At 41.5% G+C, this 27,725-nt stretch overlaps 1 protein-coding gene across 1 annotated transcript in view; it reads right to left on the minus strand.

The window, feature by feature from the left end:
• Positions 1-246: 246 nt before the first annotated feature.
• LOC125636183 (uncharacterized) overlaps positions 247-27,725 on the minus strand; it is a 69,223-nt gene continuing 41,744 nt past the window's right edge. Inside the window, exons 6-8 of the mRNA XM_075128046.1 lie at positions 25,302-25,403; positions 6,614-6,936; positions 247-4,584 (exon numbers count right to left, since the gene is read on the minus strand). The gene's annotated coding sequence lies outside the window, so the exon portion shown is untranslated. The remainder of the gene's footprint in view (positions 4,585-6,613; positions 6,937-25,301; positions 25,404-27,725) is intronic.

Below are 27,725 nucleotides of genomic sequence, written 5' to 3' on the forward strand. Positions count from 1 at the left end.
TCAGTAGTCTTATCCTGCTAACACTTACACTTGTGCTTAACTTCATAACTCACCATACATCAAATTAAGCATATGTATATTATGCACTGCAGGATTGGGATCTTAGTTCCCTAGTGTGCAGCACCAGGCTTTTAACTTTTCATATAGCCATATAATTCCCCGCCAAAATCAACAGCATTTTTTAGAGTTTTATTTATACTGATACTTCAAAAGCTCTATCACCACAGTGGAACGAATAACTAATAATTAAACAGTTTAAAGAAAGTTTTTAATTTAAAATATGCATACATTTGAATATACAAAATTATGCAAATTATACATTTAACTAACATAGAAAAATACATCTGGATAACAAGATAAAATGTCAACATATTGTACACAATTTTAAGTGATAGTTACAAATCTGTAATAATCATAAGGTAGACTTTGTGACTGCATTACAATTCTGTCCGTCTCCTCTCTAGTTACTTTGAAATTAACATATATATACATTTAATTACATGAAGGAAATGTCCTAAAGTGAAATTCATTGCTGAAAAATGTAAACAAGATAGCTTCAGTGTAACACATCAAAATGATAAAAGCATCTTTTATGTCACTCAAGTGAACACAATTAGCTGTTCCATTTTAATCCCCACTGGTAGGGGTGTCAAACTTTCTGCATTTATTTACAACAATTTAAAAAAGGATCGAGCTGTAACTTTTGGGTAATCTATATCAAACTATGAAGCCCACGTTTTTTGTGCATGCTTTGGCACTTTATCAAACTGGTTCTAATTTGTGTCCCTTACAATCAGCTTTTCATGACTCCGAGCTAACATCACACTGTTGTATAGATGAAAAGCTGATAAGACCTCATTCATATTTTGTGCATCCAAGGCTCTCAATTTAAATTTGGTCCCAAGAAGTGAGAAAATATCCATCCTTTTCAATTCAAACAAATACTTATAAGTCTTTACTCCTTACTTTAATTTACATGGGCTTCATGCGTTCAAAACAAAGCCAAAAGCCTTATTTATAAACAAGCTACAAAAATCTATGCCACGCTGAATCTTGGCATTTACAGTGTAAGCCAAGGAGTGATATTATTTACACATTTTCCAACCCCCTTTTTTAGTCACAGGAAGCAGAACAGAAGATGACAATGTTGGAGGGCTTTATTTTTTTCATGTCTATATCCATCATTGCCAAACCCTTCATTCATAATAAGTGAAATTCATCCCACATAAGACCACTTAAGATCCATTTAAAACTCTAAATTAGTGGCATCTAGGGCCTTGTGTAGGCTCTCTGCAGAGGAGTGAATTTCACCTAATATAGATTAATCTCTCTCTCAACATAGAAAAACAAATCTAAACAGTTCAGATGCTGACATATTTATATTTGGAAATCAGCTGCTGCACGTGTACAGTTACCCCTTTCATTGCATTTTACATTTACATATCATATTAACAGAGCAAGAATCCATGTGACATAGTAAAACAATGATGAGCACAGATTTACACCACAGACAGTAACAACTCTAAATCAAGTCAAGCCTCTATACCTCCTTAGCTCCTTTCTCCTTTGACCATGTTGTCCCTGCTGTGCATAGGCAGTGATGATGAGTGTATGATATTTATATATCATATGTGCTGCACAAGTAAAAGATAGGGTGAAATCTTGGCCGCATTGAAATCAATGGGAGTTTTACCATGGACTTCAATGGAACCAGGATTTATGCAGCACATCAGAGTTAAGCTGAACTTTCTTTGTTGGTTTAACTCCAACTTTAACATTCCTAGTTTGCTGATAATGACTGATACCATGGATTCCAATGGTAGAATTTGAATTTGATGTTTTAGTTTTGTATCCTACTTTGGAAACCGCAATAGATTTTATAACCTAGGATATGTAAAGGGGCAAAAATTCCTGCCCATAATATAATGGCTACTGATTTCTAATGCAAATATGTTTGGAGTCCAAGGCACAATATGTCTTAAAGGAATTCTGCTGAAGCAGGAAAGAGGTCTGCACAAGTTACTATACCGTAATCCCAAAGTCTCTTCCCCCTCTGGCTCCTTAAGGCACTAAAGGATTTCCAAAGGATTAGCTGCAAAAGCCAACATGCACTTGTTTTTCCCACCAATGCAAATTCAAAATACTAAAATCCTTCACCTACATACTAGAAAGACAGGTAGATTTATGAAATATAGATGAGAATTTCCACTTTTTAAAGGCCACAGACAAATATCAATGCTGCCTGAATAGGAGGGTTATTTTGAGAATTATATTGTGTGCATAAAATATTTCTTAGCCAATTGTATTAGCATACATTTAACATAATTATCATTCGGTGATTCAATCACTATACTTCCAGCATCTGTCAACTGTGTTGGTGCAAATAACAGAATTCAATTTTCCAAGATGATATAAGGACCATTGGTTGATTAGAAATATGTCATGAGATATATTTTTAACATCTTGTAATGCTCTGCACAGTAGAGTGTATGGTAATAAGTGAATTAAGAAATAAACCATATTTTATATGTAAAAATGTCCAGTGTCAATCTGTGTATTTTGTTCAAAGTGAGAGCAAAGGAGTATATTTACATAGGAGGACTTGGTAGCAGCATCTTAACATTAATTGCAATTAATTTGGTCAGAAAAATATTGTGCATATAAATCAAGCCAACCAAAGTGCCCAGTTTTACATTTTGAGAAGCAGTTTACCATACACAAGAAAAGCAGCACCTTGTCAAATACAGATAATCAGTAGCTGTTCCATTTTATCCTGTTTGAATTTAGCAGGTCAGCCTACTAGAAAGAGAGGCAAAAATAGTTCCTTTGTCCTGCACAAAGTTTGCTTAGTGAACGCATTTCAAACTGAACAGATTCTATAATAACTAGACACTGCTTTTTTCTGCTCACCACAAGGAAACTGGAAATTAATCTTTATGCTCCCTGCCTGGTCTAATCACAACCCACAAACTCACATTCATAGCTTTGCTGCTTTATCATCATCATTTGCGTTAAAGATGAGATTTCAATTCCAAATCTTGTGACACACAGAATGAATCCACCCATCTACTAGTTTAATGAGTGAATAGTCTTTTATAATACTGGAAGACAATTCTGATATTAGGAGGTGTGCAGTTTAAGAGAGGTGAACGTGGCATGTGCCACAAAAGAAACATAGCACAATCATTTTTTACGTGGAGTGAATGGCTTAAGGCCTGAGACACTAAAAATGGACAAGTTCATTATCAACATTTATATTTCATAGTGGGAGACTGGTCATAAATACCAGGAAACATGCATGATGTCTTAGTTTAACACTTCATTCAGAAATAAGAACGAGGGTCTAATTGTATGCGTGTTTTGCAAATGATATATGTGTTGCTTCTCTTCAGGTGGTAGAGTATGCTAATGGCAAGAAACCCACATATGACACCAATTTATTTTAAGAGCGCTTATTAGCAGTTAAGCTTCAAATGTTGCCATGCCAACTTGTCATCTCTTGATAACCATAATCTAAAAATGCACAAGAAATTAATCTGAGATGGGTTTCCTTATTTTATTAGCCTTGTACCTCCCCCCTTCAAAGAATTTCTGAAATTACTGGGAGACTAACCACTGTAGAGATCAGCATATTCTAAAGGTTAGCTCAATTAAAATAAAATAAATGATAAAAAAATAAATGATAAAAGATTTCAAAATAGTTATCAAAACTGACAGTGCATTACACAACAAGGGGGAAGTTACGTAAATTAGTACCCAATTTTGCTCCCATTCAAGTCAATGGGAGTTTTGCTATTGACTTCAATAGAAGCATGCATAAGTCATTGAAGTAGGACTGTAAACACTCATATGTACCCTTACACTCCAGTCTCATGTGTGCAAGTATATCCAACATATCTGCATCTGCAGATAGATACAATAATATGTGCTTACCCATTTTGGACGCATCAGTGTGTGTTCTGCATGCATTGTTACCAGTTTGTGGGCGCACACACAGGACCTGGTTCAGCAAAGCACATAAGCACACCAGTAATCCAACTAAAGTTCAAAGGGACTGCTCACAGGATTGAAGGTAAGTATGTGCTTATGTGCTTTACTGAATTAAGGCCATAGTGCACAATTCTTCCAACTTCTCAGTGCCTACAGGTCTGGGATGAGTATGACACTTACTCCAGTGGATGCTGAAGGCACTCGGTACCTTGAAAAATGAGTCCATCTACTGCCATATCCTGAGAGGTTCTATGTACCCTGAACTCCCATAAAAGCCAGTGGGATTGAGGTCCCATATGACTTTCATATATGCAAGCTCCCTATAACCACATATGTAGGCATCCAAAGGTTGGGATTTGAGCAAAACATGAGAATTTCCTAAAAATGCATTACATTATTAAGATTCTATAAAAGATCTATATTTAATTGGATTGCAACACCAACTTCCAGTGAAGGATGAGGGTCAGTAAGTCATTGTGGCTTGTCAGTTTTTTCCTTAGCAAAGCAGCTATGGAGGCTTCCAGACTAGAAACACCCTTTGTGATACCTTCAGCACTACATTGCTTTTTCTTTTCATGTCTGATTCGTTCTTCCCTGCATAAAAAGAAGGAAAAATACAAATAAGTAACTATAATGCTATGAAATAAATATGCAGCTAGAGTTCCACATTTTATTTATATAGGGATGTTATACAAGTAAGTCCAAGACAAAACATTTGATAATAAATATTACATTAATTCTATTCTTGTACAGCATGTCTTGCCATTCATAGGATTTATAAGCTCTAGGCAGATTATGATCAGTGGCAATATTGACTGGTTTGGAGACAACACAAATACACTGAAAATGGAGTTATCCTGAATACTTGCATTCTCTAGCTGATTCTGGAAGTTTTAGGTTAGGAGACTGTTTCTTAACCTTGCCTGGATCACTACCCACTTTTCCCTACCAGGGCCCACTTAGCAGTGCAGGAAGAACAAGATGGTCAATCTCCTGACACCAGTTTGCCATCTCCAAATTGAGATCTCCTGAAGTAGGATTAACTGTGTTGAAGATTCTTAAGTGAAACTCACCCCTATGCAGCAGGCTAGCACAAATCCAAAGCAGCACATAAGTCTCACTTTTTAAATCTTCAAAATGGGGAATATTTAGGACTTAAGTGGTTCATAGGCCTTGAGTTGGGTCCCTTAGTGCTGAGCAGGTGGATAGTACTGATTTTTGGAAGTACAGGTGCCCTGCCCTCACTAGCATGACCTCACACATATGTTGCATGTGAGGCCTCACTGTGGAGGCCTCAGTGTGGAGGACAACCATGAGGCTGCAAGGAGGATGCCATTTTGTTTCTGTGTAATTGCTGGAATGGCATTCCGGCCCCACTACACCACTACTAAGGCTCAGAGTAGCACAGATACGTAGGAACAGTGACGCTGAGCATTACATTACCCAACTTTTAGGCATCTAGAAAATTACAGGAACATGAAGCAATCCACAAAGCCTTAGTTAGGCACCTATGCTCCCTGCACATTGAAAGAGGAGAACTAGGTGCCTTAGACTGCAATTCACAAAAGCCAGCACAGGAGGCAGCCAATGGGAGATGATGACAAGGGGCACCTAAACCCCACCCCTCTCATGGAGATAGGCACCTAAATCCAGGCTGCAGGGAGGCACCTACCTCTGCTAGTGATTCCCCTCTCCTGAAGTGACATGGCTTAGGCACTTAAGCCTCGTCTCGTGAGAATGTGTGTGGCAGGCACCTCACATCATACAAAGCAGCTGGAGGAGGTGGTTCGGGTGCCAACCTTATAACTTTTAGTCCAGTGGTTAGATTACTTGCCTGGGATGTGGAAGATACAGTTCAATTCCCCCCTGCCACTTGATGGGGAGAAAGGATTTGAACAGGCTTCTCCAAACTCTCAGGAGTGTGTTCTAACCACTGAGCTATGGGATAGTCTAATGTAAGTTACCCTCAATCTCTCCTGTTGAAGCTGTTCCACTATGAATAAATAATTAAAGAGTGATTAGTCTCATACAGTTTAAGGCCACAATATACTATAGCCCAGTGGTTAGGAAACTCACCTGAAAAGTGGGAGACCCCTGTTCAAATCTTTTCTCCCCATCAGGCAGAGGGGGGACTTGAACTTGGGTCTCCCAAATCCCAGTCAGGTACCCTAACCCAGTGGGCTAAAAGTTATAAGGTGGGCAGCACCACCATATTCTCCTCTGGTCAGACTTTGAGTGGGACCTGATCCAGAAGGCAGCCTATGAGCATGCCTACCAGATCGGATCCTGCATGTGAATTAGGTGGCCAAATGTCTATTTTCCTTGGTTCATGAATTGCTGTGGGGCTTAGGCAAAAGATAGGTGTCTGGATGCCTAGCATGAGGTAGCAGTGTGTGTGCTCAAAGGCAGAAATTTAATTACCTAGGGAACTTCTACCCTTACATACTTAGGTGCTAAATGAGTTTAGGTGCCTACAGAGTTTGGCAGGAGTTTTGTGAATCGTGGTGGACCTTAAAACTGGGATTTAGGCATCTAAACACAGATTTAGATACCTAAATGTGGAGTTTAGGCACCTAAGTACCCTTGGGATACCAGGTCTTAGTGCAGTGGAGTCCCCACCTACCTTACACCTTTGAACTCCATCTTGGGCCCATAATAACGCATCAGCTGAGACTTGCTTCCTCCCCATGCCAAACACCTTCCTATTGCCTTCCCAAGATGTCTTCTCCTCTCAGTGCAAAGTAAAGCAAAGGCTGGATCTAGGCTATAAACAAACAGTCTTTGGGACTGCTTTCCTCTTAAAGCACACACAGGCTTTTGGAGTTCCTTCTCATCTCCAAAACAAATAAAGCAAAGCTGGTGAGCAAGTGGCTATGAAAACACCGTCTTTTGGGGCTTTCTTCTCTTCTTTGGATTACAACCTTTCTGGGAAGACCATAATCAAACCTAGAACAAATAAAACATACTTACAATATCTTAGATATTACAGCACTCACCATCAGCAACTACCAAGAGATGTTTGCAACTACCAAGAGATGTCACCATGCACCCTGGTATCATCTAATAGATATTTAGTAATTATTAACCAAGAGAAGTATCTGATATCTTAGTGGCAGAGCCAGGCTAACATTTTGAAATCAGTCTGCAGAAGTATTTTTCATTCACTTCCTTTTATACACAACTAAAGCTGCTCCACTGTGATCTCATCATTATGCACAGGACCAACCTAAGGATTTGGAGGAGGATCAGTCAGATGATTATGTGGCCCTCTTAAAATTTAGTCTCATTTTAGAATATAAAGGGGTTGCTCTGTGGGCTGCTGCTCTTCAGAAGCAGTGCTCAGCTGTTTGCACAGGAATCAATCACAGTTGCCCACATTGACTAACCCTTTTAAAGGGAAGAATGTCTAAACAGGACTGGGAGGTCTTGGTTCTTCCATGTCCAACATATTCTATTAATCTCCCTTCAGCTATCACTGTTTTCTCTTTTCTTTCTACTGTCTTCTTTTTCGCTCTCCTCTTTCTTTTAATAGCATCTTGTTCTTTTCTCTATCATCTTCTTTTTCACAGTCACTCCATCCTATGTTGCATAGCCCTGTTGCTCTTTCCCATGAAACATTGTCTATTTCTTCCTTGATTCTCTTATTTTGTTCTTTTTGCCCCTTTGCGTTCCTATCTTTCTGGAAATTCTGCTGCTCACTTTTGCTCCATTCAATCCCTGCTGATCCTTTTCTCACTCTAAGCAACAATGGCAACATATATCATTATTATAGTGCTTTGCAAATATTAACTAACTAGTCCTCACAGCTGCCTTGTCAGATAGGTACTGCATTTTTGTACATGGTTTGTGGAAAAGGAAAGATGTGTTTAATGGTGCTGTTTTATCAAATGCTAATGCTGAATAAACATTTGCAAAGTGGTTAGGCACACGGGTGTAGCTTTCAATCATAGTACTCAGGAGCTGGCTGATTTCATATTATAGAACAGAATAGCTTCCTAAGGATCCTAATATTTATTTGTACTTCTGATGTGCTGAAAGCTACTGGCTCCATATTCTTTGTTTGTGCTAGTACACATTCTTGGGTAATGACGCAAAGGCTAGACTCTTTCTTTCACATCCCAGTATAAGGGCAATCCATTTCAGTCACCAAAATACGGAACTGCTAGTGCAGATGGTCATTAAACAAGACCTGTTTCTCTGTGACATTGAAATCTTGAAGGAACTCTTATAAACTAAAAGATAAGATTGTGCAACCTGATCCCTGCACTCCTTCAACATCTTGGAACATTGCAAGAGGGACATGAGAGGATTTAATTACAAATAAGAAGTAGGATTATACCACTGAACTGGACAAAATAACGTTTTAACAAGAAAGCACAGGATTAATAGAAAGATAAGAATGCCTGATGCTGAATGGAAACCTGGCTCTGCTTGGTGAATTGCAGATATTCTTCAAGAGGAGTATATTTTTACATAAGGATTATCTCCACAATATGTTTGGGATTGGTATTTGGATTATTTCTCTCATAATAAAAGCTAGGGGCAGCTTCCGTTTGCTCACCTGACATTCTCCAAACCTTTAATGACCTTTGTGTTTTTGAACTTTTTGCACTTATTTGCTCCAGCTGTTCCTGCCCCTCCTCCCTCAATGTACTATATCTGTGAAACATTTATAAAGATGTTTTCAGGAAATTTGATGTGAAAGGATGTCGACATTCCATGCCCCTGAAAATGTCCTTTCTTGTGGAATTTCAGATGAGTGACTGTGATGGGGGCCACTTACCTCTTGTGAGCACCTCCTGCTGGCCGGGTGTGTGCCTGCACTCTCTGCTTTGTGCTGCTTGTCTGTGGTGAATCCCCCTGGCAGTTTACTTCTTGAGCAGGTTTTCACTGACTCAGCCCTCTGGCCGTGTCACACACAGGCCATATGTACGCAACAAAACAGTCCAACAGGACCTATCATAGTACCCTGCTTGTTGCCTGCCTGCCACCCTGTCTTGGGCTCAGGTCTCAAACTGTTCACAGGGCCTATTAATGTACCTTCATTTATGGTCAGCCTCTTCTGGGCTCACTGTAGTATTGTCCCTGCTCTGATGTGGAGCAGTGCCTCCAGGGCTTCCTCTCTTGTAATCTTTTGACTTTGGTGGCCAGTCTCTTACCCAACTCTCCAGCTGAGTCACTAGGTCAGTTCGGACCCCTTCTGGGGGATGAGGGGTTATCAAATTCAACAAATGTTGACTCTCTTCTGGGCCCTCAGCCCCTTCTCTGGACATGTTTAAACTCCCTTGCTCAGAGCTTTGGCCACTCCACCTGTTTTGGGGACCTGGGCCTGCCCACTACTCTGGGTCCCAACTGAGGGACCCTACAATTAGCAGCCACCTGCTGCGTCCCTTTTAATTCTGTGCTGCTATTGTTCCCTGGGACACTCTTCCATGGCTGCAGCTTTACCTTAACCCTTAGGTCAGGGCTAAAGATCTCCTTTGCATGCCAGCAGTCAGTCAGGATCACTTTCTTTGCTCCTTTGATCCCTGCCAGTAGCTGGTCTGACCAGGTCGTGGAACCAGCCAGGAGCACTGTTCTTACTCCTCTAGCTCCAGCCAGCAACTGATTCTGCTCTGTCCAGCAGCTCCTTTTAGATGAGCCTGCTGGAGTCTGACTGGTTGCTCCTGCAGCCTCTTTCTAATTGGCTGCTTCCCCCACAGCCACTCTAGGCAGCCTGGAAGACTCACCTTCACTGCTCCTTTTCTGGGGGTGGGGTATGACTGCAAGGCTTCAGCAGGGGGCCACTGACACTAGTTCAGCCCCTCACAATGGCCTTTCTTTTTTATTCTTTATTTTGAAACATGCACAAAGGCCAACATTGCTCAAAATGGTGTTAGGAAGGGGATGTGATATCAGCCAATCTTCCAGCTTTGACTTTTCTTTTTTTTGGACCAGATGATATGTGGAAGCAGGTAGATAGAGATACATGCTGCAGAATGGTGTTCCTAAGGGCTGCATCTACAATGACAATTTTAGAGAAATCTCCCTACATAGTACTGGCAAGTATGGAAGTGACAGTTGAGACTGGCCAGCACTGATTTTAATGCTGTATAATTCAACCCTGCTCAGATCCGGTCTAGACAACATGGTGGTAAAAGAGAGTAACTGGTCTACACAAGCATTTAACTATTGCTAGCACTAATTGAGCAGGATCAGTGCTCGTGCACTGGTGGGTGATTTCCTTAAAATTGTCAGTGTACATATTGTCAGCCCTCTTGCCCAGTGTCTGTGTGCAATTTAACTTTCCAAAGATGAGCCAGTCCGTCAACATGTCTGTTGCAAGGTGTATCTTCTCCACCGAGCTCTCCAACTCAACAAATGAGAACAGCAGTAAAATCAACACTTTGCACATTTGCCGGCTTTGCAAGAAGGCCACAGAGCGAGTATGATGGAATCAAGGTCAGGTGGATAGATCCAACACACAGTTCAGCAAAACTCAGCAACAAACATTACCAGAAGGAGGATTAAAAGAAAAGGGAGTATGTGCAGAACTGCACACCAAAAGGAGCATCTGCAGCAGCAAAGCTGTCTGTTCCCAACCCCCTCTCAGAGTGTTTTCAAAGCATTATTGATTTTTGGAATTGTGCATGGCACACACACTCATGAGACTTCAGGTGACAGCTAAATACCTCTTCCCCTTGTAGATACCTATAAAGATAAGGCTTATTTAGGATCCTAAATGATGGCAAAACACAGAGGCATGCTTTTTTTTCTGACTGTATCAGAGAGGACAAAGTACAGCCACTCCCTCTGAGAAGATGATCAAAATGGCTTCTGCTGACCCTTCCGAGTATGTGAGGTAGGCTCAGCTCAGCAGTAAACAAGAAAAAAACAGCACATGAGTCTAACCATTTCACTTCCGCCGTGTGAGCAATCCCAGCAAAAAACTTCCAACTTGGGATGCATTGGAACGCTGCCTCACAATGTTCTCAGACGCTTCGCACATTTAGGGCCACATTCATCAGTACGCTCCTGGTGCTGTGTGCTGCTCTATGGACAAATAACACCCATAAACCCATCTTCAAGCCAGGTTTCCAGCTGCTTTATGTCACTAGAGAGGTACAAACAGACCATGACATACTAGTGCATCTGGCTCTTTATGTTAAGCATTGGTGAAAATAACACTGCTGTGACACCGTTTTGAAGACACGAAGGCTCAGGAAGCAGTTCACTCTTCCTGAAGGGCAAATTTCAAGTATTATTAATTTCTAGCTGAAAGTGCTGCTCAGCTCTAGCTCTGCCCTTCCTAAGGACTAGAAATTCCTCTCACTTTTGTACCCACTAGGGTCTACTGGTTTCCATGGCATGACTCCTGATTTACACCAGTGTGAAAGGAGAAACAGGCATTAAAGACTTGTGCACCTAATGTCATTTACTAACAGATGCATTGAAAACTCCAAGGGCAGAACAAATATTTCATGCAATACAGCTAACAGAGCTATATTCAGGCACTTTTCCATTTAAATTGCAGAAAAGCAAACTTCTATGTGGCATTATCTTAGCAGAAAAAGATCCATGGTAAATGATTTCTTCCGTGTTCCAGGGTATTTTCTAATTCAAAAAATCTTTGTTTGCAATAAATATGATGACCCATCAATGACAAAACGGACAAAAAATGTACAGTTGCAAGAAAAGTAAATAGAACAAATCTGTATTTAGTAATCAAACAATGGGAATTCTCAGCAGCACTGTAAGAAACTGTTATGTTACTAGTGGCTTATTGATATTTATGAAAACCCTTTGATTTCTGTGTTTGAAAAAATCAAATGGTATTCCATGTACTCTTTTCATTAGTGGCCTGCTGTTCTTAAACTTCATTTCTAATTGATGGATTCATGGGAGAGCTCAAGATGGGCTGATTCTCATTAAACTGCAGCAGAGCTGTATTGATCCCACTTACAAAGGACAACAAAGCTTGCTTATATTTCACAGAGATGCAGAAGCTTTCCCAGTTGCATCCATGGAAAAGAAAAAAAGCATTGCAGTTGTTGAAATTGTGGTGAATCAATTATCTTTTCCTTTATTAGCAAGGTGTAAGATTATTATCTATTTTCATTTTAAAAACTGCACAGAGCGTAAAGTTTATGGACCTGGTTTTACACTGCTTTCCTCTAGGTATATGCCAGTTTGTTCCCATGAAAACAAGGTAGCTACACTGGTGTAAAACTGGAGTAAAGCAGTGGTGAATCAGGCATTTTTTAGTTTGACTGTGTGTAAAATATGGAGGTTACTTATTTGTAACTGGAGTTCTTCGAGATGCACTCTGAATATCCACACTCTTGGGGATGCTCCAATCGAGAACAGCTAGGTTGGTGGAACCTTCTAGTAGCAGTGCCTGTTAAAGGTGCCTTGCGTCTCCCTTCCTGTCCCTAGTGCTCCCACCAGATCCTGAGCATAGCTACAAGAGGGGTATGGCTCAGTTGCACCTCAGTTCCTTTCAAACAGTAATTGGAATACCAAATAATGACATAATTAGGACTACACAGAAGCAGAGAAGGCAGGTGGGCAGCTTGAATATGCAGAGTGCATCCTGAAGAACTCCAGTTACAGGTAAGGAACTTCCATGTTTTCTTCAAGTGCCCTCTGCATAGTCCCACTCTTGGGAAAGTGTGGTGAACAGCATCTCAATCAGGAAGGAAGGACAGAGCCCTACTTGAACAATGATTGAAGTCCCACCCTGTCAAAACAAGCATTGGACCTGGATTCTAAATCAAGAGCATAGTGAGTTGTAGAAGTGTAGATTGTTGTCCAGGTGGTGGCCTTGCAATCTCAACAATAGCAATGTGCTTTAGAAATGCTGTAGATGTGGCCACCCCACTTGTACTATGAGCTCTAAGAAGATCAGGAGGGGAAAGCAAAGGTGATCTAAAGCTCTCCTCAATACAAAGTCTGACCCATCTAGATAGTGACTGAGCTGAAGTGGCCCTATCCTTTGAAGAACATGTATAAGAGATAAACAATTTAGAAGAAGATCTGAAGACCTTGGCTCTACCCAGGTAACATGAGAACTCTTTTTGGAATGTTTAAGGAATGTAATCTAGCATCTCCTTCACTCATACGAGGTTTCAGGAAAAAATAAAGATACGTTTATATATTGATTTACATTTAAATTGGAGGCAATCTTTCAAATGAATCTGAGGTGTGGCGTAAGGACCACCCTGTCCCTATGAAAAATAGCATTGGAAGGATCAGCCATTTGTGAATTCAACTCACTAATTCTTCTAGCAGTGGTGATACATCAATTGAATCAATACTAACTTCAACTTCCACATGGGGACAGGATGTCTAGTGGGCAGATCGAGGTTCAATAGACAAACACCAGTCAGGAATGATATAGATAATATAGTCCTGCCATGAGCGCAGGGGACTGGACTAGATGACCTCTCGAGGTCCCTTCCAGTCCTATGATTCTATGATTGCTATTATGAAAGCTGTTTTTATTGCAAGGTGAAAAAGGGAGAGATCTTATAATGGATCAAAAAGGGTCAGATATCAATTGAGTCTATACTAACTTCAACTTCCACATGGGGACAGGATCTCTAGTGGGTGGATAGAAATTCAATAGAGCCTTCAAAAAATTTCTTCACCATGTTATGTGAGAAAATGGTGTCTCTCTAACCTCTGTATTTACCAATGAAATAGACACAAGGTGTTCTCTAATAGATGACACAGATATACCCTCTTTTTTAAGTGTAACAGGTATTCAAAGATTATCTGTATGGAGGCTGAAACTGGATCTACATTCCTAATTTCTACCCATATAACAAATCTTTTCCATTTGCAGTCATAACACCTTCTAGTCAAGGGTTTCCGAGCATTAATAAAAATTGGCTGAAATTCAGTGGAGCAGGAAATTTCTTTCTGTCAAAGTCCTATTGCCCAAGCTGTTAGATGTAGAGATTCAAGGTCTGGATGGAGCACTCTCCCCTGTTCCTGTGATTAAAAAATCCATTGATAATGGCAGAGTCCAGTAGTTGCCCTTGGATAAGAAGAGTAGGTTGGTGTACCATTGTTGTCTTGGTCATTCCAGAGCATCTAAGATCATCCTAGTCAAATCTTGCTTTTACTTTGTTTCGAACTTTGGAAACCAAAGTGAATGAGAGAAATGCATACATTAAATCCGATCCATTCCCCAGTTTAGGAGGAAAGTGTCTGTCAAAGACTGGCTGTCCGCTCCACTCATGAGCAAAACAGAGGGCATTTTGTAGTGAGACTGGTGGCAAACAGATCTATAGTCAAGAATCCCAATGTTTGAAGATATTCTGAATTACTGGTTTTTTTTACAGACTTCATACATCTGAAATGATTCTCTGCTGAGGCTATCTGGCAATTAATTGTATTATCTTAAAACATGTAAAGCTATCAGGTAAATGTTGTACATTATGCACCAGTCCCATAGCTCTATCATTTCATTGCACAAGTGGATCAAATGAGTTCCCTGTTTGTTCATGTAAAAAACTGCAGCCATGTTGTCTGCAACAAGCTGGATAACTAAATTGCATATCTGTGGAAGGAATGCTTTTAGAACCAAATGGATAGCCCATAGCTCCAATACATTTATATTAACTGGGATTCTTTGAAACTCCTTGAAAGCCCTTTACTATATGAGTGTGGACATGTGCCCTCCAGTCAGTCTTTGATACATCCATGGTTACTATTAGGCATAAGTCCTAGACAGCTAGCTGTGGACTGAGTCTATTTTAATTTTCCCAGTGTATCATCTATCTTAATGATAAAGAATCCATTTCCTTTGAAAGGTAAGTCCTCTATTTTAGCCCTGGTGTCTAGTGGGAGAGAAGATGAACATAGCCAGGCAGATCCAGTTGAATCTGAGCCATCAGTTCAATCGTGCATTGGTGATCCTTTGTTGATGGATCCCCAGGCTTTGATTTTAGGCCCATAGATTTGGATACAGGTCTGGAACTGGAGACCCTGAACTCTGGTTCCACCCTATATGAGTGACCAGAAGAGTTGCTAGAGATATGCTTAGTCTTCCTCTTTCTCAGAACTCCAGAAGATGTTCTGAGCACAGATCCTTATGACTCCTGTCCAAATCCAAGGCTGGTGTAGGTTGTACCTTGGCTGAGGTCAGAGCCAAGGATCTGACCATCGGAGCCTCAACTGACTTGGAATCGCAGTCTGGCACCAAAGCTGAAGCTCTTATCACAGATCTGGATGACTTCTTGGATCTGGAAGTAGACACAGCCGACTCCAGTCTCCTACTTTTTCCACCAGACCCCTTTGAGGTCTCAGATCTGGCAGGCATAGCAGTTAGTGCCTCCTGTAACAGAAGGACCTGCAGCCTGTTTTGTCCTTTCTTCCTGGCTCAGGGGGTGAATGTGCTGCATATTTGGCAGCATGCCCGTGAGTGTTTTTCACACAAGCATTTCAAGCATTGTACATGCGCATCAGAGGAAGGAAAGACTGCCGGACATGGCGCATATTTCTTGAAGCCGTAGTCCCTTGTCCATCATAGTTATAATCAATTTCTAATCTAATTAAGAAAAATAAATTTTGTTATAGCTATAAAATATACTAATTACTTAACTACTAAGTTGCTACAGTATCTACTCATCTAAAACTATCACTAGCCTATTTTTTTATTTATTATTTATGTAATTTATTTTAATTTAGGCTATGGCACAAACTATAGAAAGAAGCAGATGTAAGATAGTTCCCGTCCTCATGCTGCAGCTATTGGAAGGAACTGAGGCAGCAATGGCACCAATGCCCTTCCTATAGCCAGCTCCCATGTCTGGTTCAAGTGCTAGGGACAGTAAGGGTGGGACGAGGGGCCTCCAACGGGCACTACCGCTACAAAATTCTACTGTCCTAGCTGCACAGGATCTGTGCATCCCCAAGAGCAGGAATATGCAGAGGGCTCTCGAAGAAGAAATGTTTGTTCTTTAAACAATGTCATCAGATTCAAAGTACGTAACAGTTATGAACAGTGCCCCCCCACCCCCAATGCTGAGGTTATGGAAATTTTGGGTAGAATATCATGCTCTCTAATTTTCATGTTGCTCGAAGAACAATTCTTATAGAGTTCTAATTGGGGCTGGATGAACACAGTAAAACAAAAAGGACGTGCAAATATAATCTGCACAAATTTGCATGAACAGTGAAATTCACCTTTGGATAGATTGCCATTCTATAAGTGCAACCTACCTTTTTTTTATTTTATCATGTTCTGTGAACATGCATAGGACAGATAAATTTGTTTGCAAGAATATCTGTGAAAGTGGATATTCTTGCGAATACTCATGTATGCGTGCTGGGGCACAACAGTAACGCTGGAAATGCTTGCAAAACAATCCATGATCACTCTGATTTCTATCCTCTTGTTTTTGAACATTTTAGTCTTTTTAAACAGTGAGTAGAAACAACACCATGTGACTCAGGTGACCAATCACCAGCAAAAAATATTTGAAGATGCAGTCAAGGCAGATAGTTTGCAAGTAACACAAAGGCTGAAATACATTTATGTAAAGCAATCAAAACAATTCAAACAAACAAAATAGCAAAAAAACAAAGCTTCTTTGAAGATAATTTTGAAGCAAAGAAAAGGGCTAGATTCAGCTAAAAGAATATTCACTACATGTTCACCCAGCTCAGTGTCTAATTAAAGAGCATCCCTATTCCAGCTTAAAATAAGAAACAATTAAGACATCCTTCAAAGTATCCTATCATTGGTCCTCTGTTCCTTTACTGATTTCATTTTCATGTAAAGCCATCGCTCCATTTTTATACCACAGATCTTTTATTAGTCTTGAAATCTCTACAGATGTTTATTAGGTATAGTTTAGATTTTTTGTTGTTGTTGTTCCAAAGGTAAACTAAGAACATGGATCTAGTGTTATTTACCTCTCATTAAAACAATTATAATGTATTTAAAGGCTAACAACCACATATTAACTTCATACAACAGATAAAATAACAGCATGGCACCTCTTACACATGAGAACACTGCCTTCTAAGTGAAGTCACATTTCATCAGACAGTTTCTGTATTCCATTTCCCCATAAATAGCACACTGATGAAATGACGTGTGTTCACACAAAGAACAGATGATGCAGCAGAAGGAAGATTTGTAGGTGCACTGCACCATGGCTTAAAATTTCAGCAGGTTGTCACACATTCTGATCAATTTAAATGCCTTTTTCAACTGACCTTTACAAATTCCTATTACAAACAAAAGACACTGCAGTAGGTTGAATTTTGTTTTAAACCAGAAGACAATTCAGTATCAGTAAGAACATGTTAGCTAGTTAACAACAAATCCTATTACAGCTTAAAAAAATTCACATACAATAGCTCAGTTTTACTATAAACAGATTCACTAAATCATTTATCCAGGACCAAGTTCAAGTTTAGAAAAGGTTAATCTACTTATAAATACATACTGCTCATGAACCCCGCCCCCCCCCCCAAGTCTAGCCCCTTACATTAAGTAGTACTTTACTACTCAGTTATTTCTACTGAAACCATAAAAGAACAAGGTATGATCCAATGTGAGCCAGAGTATCAGAATCCAGCCTACCATTTGTTTTTAATAATAAAGATTTGGACTTGCACCGTATATGCTTATTCTGTAAATAAAGAAGGACGCTAACCACAGATTCATAGCTCCAGTGAACAGGTGCTAGATTTGTTAGCTGTAGTTCTGTCTAATTCTTAATTTAACTAAAGAGCTGTGTTTGGTGGGCTAAGAGTTCAGATACTCTGGATAACAGCTGGAAGAACTTTGCATTCTTCAAGTTAGGTAGCTTTAGTCATCTCAATCACACAAGGTGAAATTCACCCTACCACATCACATCTAAATATTCAGGCTTTATGTGAGTGGAGTCCATGGAAGTTGGAGTTCATGGAGTCCAAATTCACCTCTAAATCCAGGACTAGAGTGCAAGGCTGCTAAAGCAGTTCCCCAGGGCTGGTGCTGCAACCAATCCACAGTGATTGTGACAGGGTCACAGTCTCTGTTGGCCCTTCCCTGGCTTGCTATCATAGAATCATAGAATATCAGGGTTGGAAGGGACCTCAGGAGGTCATCTAGTCCAACCCCCTGCTCAAAAACAGGACCAATCCCCAATTAAATCATCCTAGCCAGGGCTTTGTCAAGCCTGACCTTAAAAACTTCTAAGGAAGGAGATTCCACCACCTCCCGAGGCAACGCATTCCAGTGTTTCACCACCCTCCTAGTGAAAAAGTTTTTCCTAATATCCAACCTAAACCTCCCCAACTGCAACTTGAGACCATTACTCCTTGTCCTGTCATCTTCCACCACTGAGAATAGTCTAGAACCATCCTCTCTGGAACCACCTCTCAGGTAGTTGAAAGCAGCTATCAAATCCCCCCTCATTCTTCTCTTCTGCAGACTAAACAATCCCAGTTCCCTCAGCCTCTCCTCATAAGTCATGTGTTCTAGACCCCTAATCATTTTTGTTGCCCTTCACTGGACTCTCTCCAATTTATCCACATCCTTCTTGAAGTGTGGGGCCCAAAACTGGACACAGTACTCCAGATGAGGCCTCACCAATGTCGAATAGAGGGGGACGATCACGTCCCTCGATCTGCTCGCTATGCCCCTACTTATACATCCCAAAATGCCATTGGCCTTCTTGGCAACAAGGGCACACTGCTGGCTCATATCCAGCTTCTCATCCACTGTCACCCCTAGGTCCTTTTCCGCAGAACTGCTGCCTAGCCATTCAGTCCCTAGTCTGTAGCTGTGCATTGGGTTCTTCCGTCCTAAGTGCAGGACCCTGCACTTATCCTTATTGAACCTCATCAGATTTCTTTTGGCCCAATCCTCCAATTTGTCTAGGTCCCTCTGTATCCTATCCCTGCCCTCCAGCGTATCTACCACTCCTCCCAGTTTAGTATCATCCTCAAATTTGCTGAGAGTGCAATCCACACCATCCTCCAGATCATTTATGAAGATATTGAACAAAACCGGCCCCAGGACCGACCCCTGGGGCACTCCACTTGACACTGGCTGCCAACTAGACATGGAGCCATTGATCACTACCCGTTGAGCCCGACAATCTAGCCAACTTTCTACCCACCTTATAGTGCATTCATCCAGCCCATACTTCCTTAACTTGCTGACAAGAATACTGTGGGAGACCGTGTCAAAAGCTCTGCTAAAGTCAAGATACAATACATCCACTGCTTTCCCTTCATCCACAGAACCAGTAATCTCATCATAGAAGGCGATTAGATTAGTCAGGCATGACCTTCCCTTGGTGAATCCATGCTGACTGTTCCTGATCACTTGCCTCTCATGTAAGTGCTTCAGGATTGATTCTTTGAGGACCTGCTCCATGATTTTTCCGGGGACTGAAGTGAGGCTTACTGGCCTGTAGTTCCCAGGATCCTCCTTCTTCCCTTTTTTAAAGATTGGCACTACATTAGCCTTTTTCCAGTCATCCGGGACTTCCCCCGTTCGCCACGAGTTTTCAAAGATAATGGCCAATGGCTCTGCAATCACAGCCGCCAGTTCCTTTAGCACTCTCGGATGCAACTCATCCGGCCCCATGGACTTGTGCACGTCCAGCTTTTCTAAATAGTCCCTAACCACCTCTATCTCCACAGAGGGCTGGCCATCTCTTCCCCATTTTGTGATGCCCAGCACAGCAGTCTGGAAGCTGACCTTGTTCAGACCAACCCCATCTGTCCCTAAAAGAGATTTCTGCACCCGTCTTTACAGGGCCAATGTAGAGTGTGTAAGGTGTGTGCAGGTGCCTTTGCACAGGCTCTCAACTGGCAATCCCCATAGTTAGTCCTCATGCAGGGGGTCTTATGAAGGTCCTCCAAACCAGGAGCGAATTTCACCCATAAGCAGCAATATTACTACTTACAGAGCGGTTGGGCAACACATAGTGTTACCATGACATACTTTAACGTATTAAAAAGAATAAACATGTAGATCTTTCTTAGAATCTAATAACTTGAAAATTATTAGCTAAGCAAAGAAATTTGCTATTTGCATCAATAGTTACAAAGGCAAGGAGCTGTATGGTTAAGTTTTACTTTCTGTAGCAGAGGATTCAGCATACACCGTATGACCTCCATAGTGAAAAGTCAAACTTCTTTGTGATCATTTCCCCTTGGGCACTGAGAAACATGGAAACCAGACAAGCTGAACATATTGGCCCCAAGTCTCCCCTTCATTTAAGCTGTTTTGCACTGCACCAATGGTGCAAAATCACTCTAAAGCTGGCACAGCCTGTATTGGGAGGATCACGCCAGTGAAGGGGATCCTTGAGCAGCTTAGGGCAGCTGTACCCTGTTCCAGCACCCTCCTCATGGCTGGCATAGGAACATGGCCAAGGGAGAGGCCAGACCTCCTGCATCCCACTGATTCCCCATCTCTGTAATAGCTCCTTTGTGGCCACTGGTTATTAGCATAAGTTAGAGAAGTCCTAAGGCTGCTCTAATTTACACAGATGCCAGCCCAGTGCATGGCTGACCCAGCATCAGCAGATCACAAAGGTGGTTTAAAGACCTAACCGGCCAAGTTCTTAGTATGGGGCTACTGTGTACGGATATTGCTGGTGTGCAGCATGTCGCAAACTCAGATCCTAAAGATGAACAGAACTCTCATTACCTACCAGCTTATATTTTCACTTTCACATTCCCTTCCCCTTATCCCCTTCCTAAGGATCTGTTACTTCCCCCCCCCCCCAATATTTTTGTTTAATTTTAGATTGTAAACTCTTCAGGGCAGAGTCACTGTCTTTTTAAAATGTATCTGCCTAACTCTATGTATATCTGCACAACAATAACAACAGCTGCTCAACAGCTACCACCACCTAAATAGATGTTAGCTTCACTTCTGCTAGGTCGAAAGGGACTTACACTTCTCATATTCCTATCAGCACAAAACTCTGCAGTCTGGCCAGCAGGCTTATGTAACAGTGATGCATCTGGCTTTCTACCCCAAATAAGAAAGTAAGCCAGAGTATGCTGATACTCCTGCAATAAAACTGGGTCCCTGCTCATCTATGCCTTCATACCCTGTGTCTTTCATTCAGTGGGAACCACTGAAACCACAACATTCAATACTCCAAGTACCTGCAGTAACCACGGTAACATCTGATATTTACAACAGGAAAGAGAGTTGTTGCCATGTGGCAAATACTGCATTTTTATTGCTGTCAGCTGAATTTACTATAGTTTTTCTTCTGGACTGTGAAATTTTCAGGACACTGGCAATATTTTACTTTCTGTTTGTACAGTTCCCAGGACAAACTGGAGAGGGTGCAGAAATGAGCCACACAAATTATTTGAGGGCTGGAAAAATGTCATACCGTGAGAGATTTCAAGAGGTTAATCTGTTTAATTGATCAAAAAGAAGATGGAGAGGTGACTTGATTACAGTGTATAAGTACCTTCATGGGGAGAAAATACTGAGTACTGAAGGACTCTTCATTGGAGAAATGCAAAACAAGAACCAATGGCTGGAAGTTAAAGCCAGATAAATTCAAACTGGAAATAAGGCACAATTTCTTAGCAGTGAGGGTGATTTAACTATTGGAACAACCTATTAAGGGCATTAGTGGATTCTCCATCCTTGATGTCTTCAAATCATGACTAGATGCCTTTCTGAAAAACCAAATACAAGTTACTGGGCTCAATACTAGGGTAACTGGGTGAAATTTTATGACCTGTGTTATACAGGATGTCATTATGGATGATCTAGTGGCCCCATCTGGTCTTATAATCTAAGACTTTATAAACCTACAGTTCGAGAGGATTTTGATAAATTGGAGAAGGTTCAGAGAAGAGCCATGCCTTATACTGATATACTCGAAGAGCACAATCTTATGTGACAAAGTCAGACCAGACAGCTATAGGAGAGTGGTGGAACGCAGGTATATCAGTCCTAGAATAGTGAAGACCCTTTTCCCTATGAACTGCAAAAATGGTCTCTCAGATTAATTAGATACGTGAGCCCAATTAAGGACTGCTGGTGACCTTTAAAAACTCCTCTTCTGGTGAGAGAGAGGGACGAGGGATGAGAAATAAGCTGCAGCAGGGAGAAAAGGCTTCTTCTAGGTGGAAGGCTGGTCTTCTCCCCTTAGTGGAAGCAATCCAGTTTACTTCTGTTTGGGGAAGGGCTGGCAACCATAAGCCAGTGTAATAAGTTGGCTTTCTGTGGAGGGGACAAGCAAATGTATATCTTTTGTATTGTGAGTTGTTTTTGCTTAAAGGAAACACTCAGGCCTATCCTGAGGCCCACCTTGTAAACGCTGAAAAATAAACCAAAGCAAATAATTAAAAACATCCAAAGTAGGACGGATTGACTCCAGGTCCACCCCCAACCACCAGAGGGAGAAACACTGAGGGTGACGAGACGAAGGAGGTTTGCCACATTATTTAGCTTAACAAAGAGAAGGTTAAGGGGTGACTTAATCACAGTCTGTAAGTACCTATATGGGAAACGAATATTTAATAATGGGCTTGTCATACTGGGAGAGAAACTGTAGCTCTTCGGATGGCAGATCACCTAAATGTATTTAAAGACATTTTACATAGCCACATGCAAAAGCCTGCAGGATTGACTCTAGAACAGTGTTTCTCAAACTTTAGCAACCCGAGGACACCCATTTTGTTTTAAAATTTTTCACGGACCCCTAAATCCCCCACTCAGCCCCAGGCCCCGCCCCCACTCCACCCCTTCCCCCAAGGCCACACCCCTGACACATCTCTTCCCCACCTCTTTCCACACCTCCCCTGAGCATGCCCCATCTCTGCTCCTCCCCTTCTCTCCCAGTGCCTCCGGCACACCACTGAACTGCTGTTCCCCGGAGTGCAGGAGGCACTGGGAGGGTGGGGGAGGAGTTGATCAGCGGGGCCAGCGGATCCTGACATGACTCACAGACCCCCCTGGAGTACCCTTGCATACCCACAGGGGTCCACAGACCACAGTCTGAGAAACCCTGCTCTAGAATCCACCACACACTCCCTGAGCAACATTCCACCAACACAAAGGAGCAGTGAAAGCCAATGGATCTGGCCACTATGGAATTCTCACCAGTACAGCAGGAATCCCTAGGTGATGTATGGGGCTAATGCAGTGGCTCTATGCCAACCCATCTGTAGCCCCTGATTGATGGGGTACAACCCAGGGAAAAGTGGGTGTGGATGGACAACCTCTGAACTCTGATTATTCCTGTCTGCCTAAGTGGCCTCTTGGGAATATGAGTAGTTAGACATAAGTTAGGGTGGTCCTGAGACTGCTGTAAATGTAGATCTCAAGTCTACCTGACCCAGGTCAGGCCACAATTAGAGAACCAAACAAAGGACCATAAAGCCACCTTTGTGCCCGCACACCTATCTTCTGAGGAGCACTGCTCAGCCAGACACAAGAATAGGGGTTCCATCTGATTAAATTTTCTCTCTCAGAAAAAAAGTTATCTATCCTTTAGGGCATAGGACCCATCCAAGTAACAAAGGAGCTGGGGTGACATGGAAAGGCTCCTTTGGCCACGAAGTCTTAGCTCCCTTCATGTTCTTTGAGGCAGGCACCCATAGCATCAACAAGAATGACTCGGTGGGCTAGCCAAGTTTTAGAATGAACAGCTTGCCAAGTTTTAGAATGAACAGCTTGATCATGTGACATCTGTGACCTTCAGTTAAAGAGACTGATCCTGCAAACTCTCCTCTCACTTCTCTTGAAGTGCTTTAGAAAGAGAAGTGGAGCTCTGTATTCACATGACATGTACAATTTGGCCCAAAGTACTAGAAAGTGACAGTTCTGTTGGCCATAAACTATTGCAAACAGTTTTATAACTAATCCCGGGCAAGAACAACATTTCCTAGACTCTGTTTTTATAGCTTTTCCCTGACTTGGCATATTGTAAGCGGATTGTTCCCTCCATTTCTTACGCGTTTTCAATCTGACTATTTATAAAGCAATTAACCTTTAGGAATGACCTTTACACTAACATTAAAACCTGTTTTCCCTAGGTTTTGAAAAAACACATTTTCATCTTTTGAAAAAATGAATTAAATGCCTTGAAAATGTTGTGAACATAACCAAAAAGGAGATCACCATTATAATATGAAGTGTGTTGGCTGACATACAGTATATGAAAGATGGAAGGAATACAGTCCTGAGATTCAGACAGCTGATAGTCAGATGTGATAGTGTAAAGCTACTCAGGAAAATACGCCAGGATGAAAGAACATTGTTTTTATGCTTTCCTGACACAGTGAGTCTTTGCAGTAAACTATTCTCATTGATTCTTTTTACCAGAGTAAACAAACATAGCACACTTTATTTTTTCAAATCAAATACCTGCCCAAATTGGCTAAGAGTGAGATTCCTTGGCAGTTTCATTTATCCAGTTCTCCTAAGATGAGACTGACAAATTTGAAGCAATGACTTGGCATGGAGCTGCTTTACTGACCTTACTTTTGCTGTTTTCTTGTTTCTAGTGTGGCAAGATGGCCGATTTGGTGGTGGGTCCTGCGCTTTTCTGGGCGGGGAGCTAAGATGCCCCCCTTTGCCCCTGCTCTTGGGTGCCGAGAGCCCTGCCAGTAGCCCAGGAAGGTGGTAGAGGTGGGAAGCGGGGGAGGGGTCTGGGTTTGCTCCTCGCTCTGAGTCCCAGCCCCTCTCAACCCCTGTGGGTTTCTCACCCTCGTCCCCCTTAGGTGGGGTTACCCTTGGTCCTTAGATGCTGGAGGGAAGGGAGTCTCCCTCTTCTGCTGGGCAGCGTCCCCCTTACTTCAATTCTCAGGTCTTCCAAATCTTTCAACACACCTCCAAGCTCCCATCCTTTCTCCTTCGTCCTCCTCCTCTGTCTGCCTGACGGAGGGGGTTTTATTAGGTTCCTAACAGGACCTTAATGGACTGCAGGTCCTCCAATTAACCTGCAGCCACCTTCCCTAGTCTACGGGGAACCAAGCCTGAATTAGCCTTGAGCTTACATATTTCCCCTCTAGCACTCTCCCACTGCTCCCTGGCTCTCCTGTATCACACCAGGGAAACGCACAAAGCTAAAAAAAGAAAATCTCTTTTTAACCTTTGTTTTCGCATTTAGTGTAACAGTTAACCTTGACTTTAGACATAGAAATGAATAGTAAATGTAATTCAGAATTACAATCATATTGATTTAAGATATACACTATTTTTACTGATCACTACAGCAGAAACAATTAATTGAAAGAACAAAGTATTAAGTGAATTGCAACTCCACACTGATTTCCCCATGCTGCTTTGCACTTTCAAGCTATTTCATATAAATAATCCATGCAGATACCTTGAGTGCTGTACCTTCACTGTATTTTCTTTAGTTTCTTTGGTCATCCAAAATTAATTTCTTCAAGAAGGACAATGGAGCTAAACCTTGCCTTCCATTCACCTTCAAAGAAATAGACAAACAGTCAAGCAAGCTTAGGTTTTCTCCAAAGTAAAATATATACATAAGGGCTCCAAAATGCATACTTCTGTTATACGTAATACAATGTCACAGCAAGTAATGGAAACATTTAATCAGGCTTAATGACTCAGTCAAAATATGAAATCAGACAAGGAATATAATCAACCACAGAAGAAGCAGAATTTATTAAAGAGCAATGTTGTTATTGCATGTGCACTTCGCTGACACTAAGGACTAGTTTATACCTTCGGCCCCAGCTCTGAGCAAGAGGCAGTGCATACCATTACCCACCCCAGGAATGGTTCCAGGACACACTCTGCCATTTCTTGTTCCACAGATGGGTAAGTAAGCTATAGTAGCCCTTGAAGAAGGTACAGCTCTGTTTCTGCTCACATGGCCAGCTACTCAGGCCAGCAAGTAGGAGGAGGCAGAGCCATGGATCTGTCCACTTCCTACTTCTCACTGTGCAATCTCCCCCTTTCCCCCTTTCCCCCGCTTGCTCGCAGTGGGGAGTACTTGGAGAGCCATGTCTGTGTTTCATGGCAGACCAGAGACATTATTCCCCAACACGTCTCAGCTTGGCTAGGTAGGACAAGGACATAATCGTGCTCTATTTGATTGTCTCACAACACCTCTATGAGGTTATTATGGTAAATATTATCTCTGTTTTACAGATATGGAAACTGAAACACAGAGTTGAAGTGAAATACCACACAATACAGGATAAAGGGTATGCTGAGAGATTAATTAATGCCTCTGCTCCACTCCTTGTTGCTTCAGTTTAGCATAACGTGTTGTAATAGTGCACTGGGAAGAAAACCATTTGGACTCAGCAACATGGTTAGTTTGTACATCAAGGTTAATGGCTTTGGCCAGCCACGTAGCTGTCCCCACATCTCACTTACGTATGAGCTGAAATGCGTATAAGGCGGGTTTGGAGAGGAACCGCTAGAACTCACAGAGCTGATTGGTCCAGAGAAGAGGCTAACAGGCAGATAGCAACGTACACTGGGAAGCTGGTGAGAGGCAATCATTAGGCACAAAGGATGAACTCCCTAATCTCTCTCATAAAGCTGGAGTGTATAACTCTGATGTGCGTGCAATGTAGACATATCTGACATCCCTAGATGCTTGAAAATGTTTGTGGTTAACCTATTGGGTTTCAAGGAATGACTGTCCCAGTTAATCTCTGGCAACTGTAATGGCAGGATCCAGTGAGGTACAGGGACACTAGCTGGGACAATTTAACTCACTCCAGTCCCTAGTATAAGGCTGAGAGTGACCAAAGCCAGAACCAGCAGTAAGGATTGAGACAAGATGTTGGATTTCAACTTCCAGCATAGACTGAAGCATCCATCATCAGTGCCATAATTCTGAGTATGAAGAAGAGGCAAGAGGATGTGATTTTGGTATGAAGCCAAAACCTGATGGCTGGCTGTGTGAAGAAAGGTTATGGATGGTCTCTGTCTCATGAGTGAATGACCTTTATTGCAATCTACTAAGTATGGTGTATTGCACTGGACACATTTGCTGCTGGTAACAACAGCAGTGATGTTAAATGTTAACTATTCACAGTTCATAAAGTTCGGTTAATTTAATTAATAAAGTTGAGGTTACACATAATCATCTGCATGGTAGCTTACCACTTCATGTCTTGTCTCTACTCCTACACAGATGCATAAAGGGGCAAAAATCTTTCACATTCCCATTTGCTGATTTTGAGTACTACCTTATCTTTCCCCTCTTGTGGATAAGAAAAAAAGTGGTATTAATCATCAAATAATTTCCTTCTTTGACCTAAACTTATTCTTCATTTAAGATGAAATGTGACTGCACGCTGACATGAAAATCAAGGTCAGAGAACTGCATGCAGTCAATCAGCCAATGCTTTCATGCAGAGAGCAATATTTGAAAAGGAAAAACTGAAAAAACCTCTCTCTCTCTTAACATGTATAAGTAGCAATATATGTTACATGTGCTCGATCCTGTTTCCTTCTGTTTGGAAGATACCAGAAGCATAAATTGTACCAGAGTAATGTAATCAGAAAGCTTAACATTAAGTTTCAGCATGCATCTCCTAAGAAAACCATTACAGTGTTTATATGGGGAAAATCCAACTTAAATAAAAATATAGAAAATGAAAAATGAAAATATAAATAATTAATGCAAGTGCTTTTTAAAGTTAACAGATGGCTCTTTTTAGAGACTGAAGGCCTCAGGTTAGAGATTGTGAGATTTCTTCCATACTCCTCATCAAAATATATCGCATCTCCCTTGATAGCCACTATTTCTGCAGACCATTCA

Source organism: Caretta caretta, chromosome 4 (genome assembly GCF_965140235.1).
Source record: "Caretta caretta isolate rCarCar2 chromosome 4, rCarCar1.hap1, whole genome shotgun sequence".
Taxonomy (NCBI): Eukaryota; Metazoa; Chordata; order Testudines; family Cheloniidae; genus Caretta; species Caretta caretta.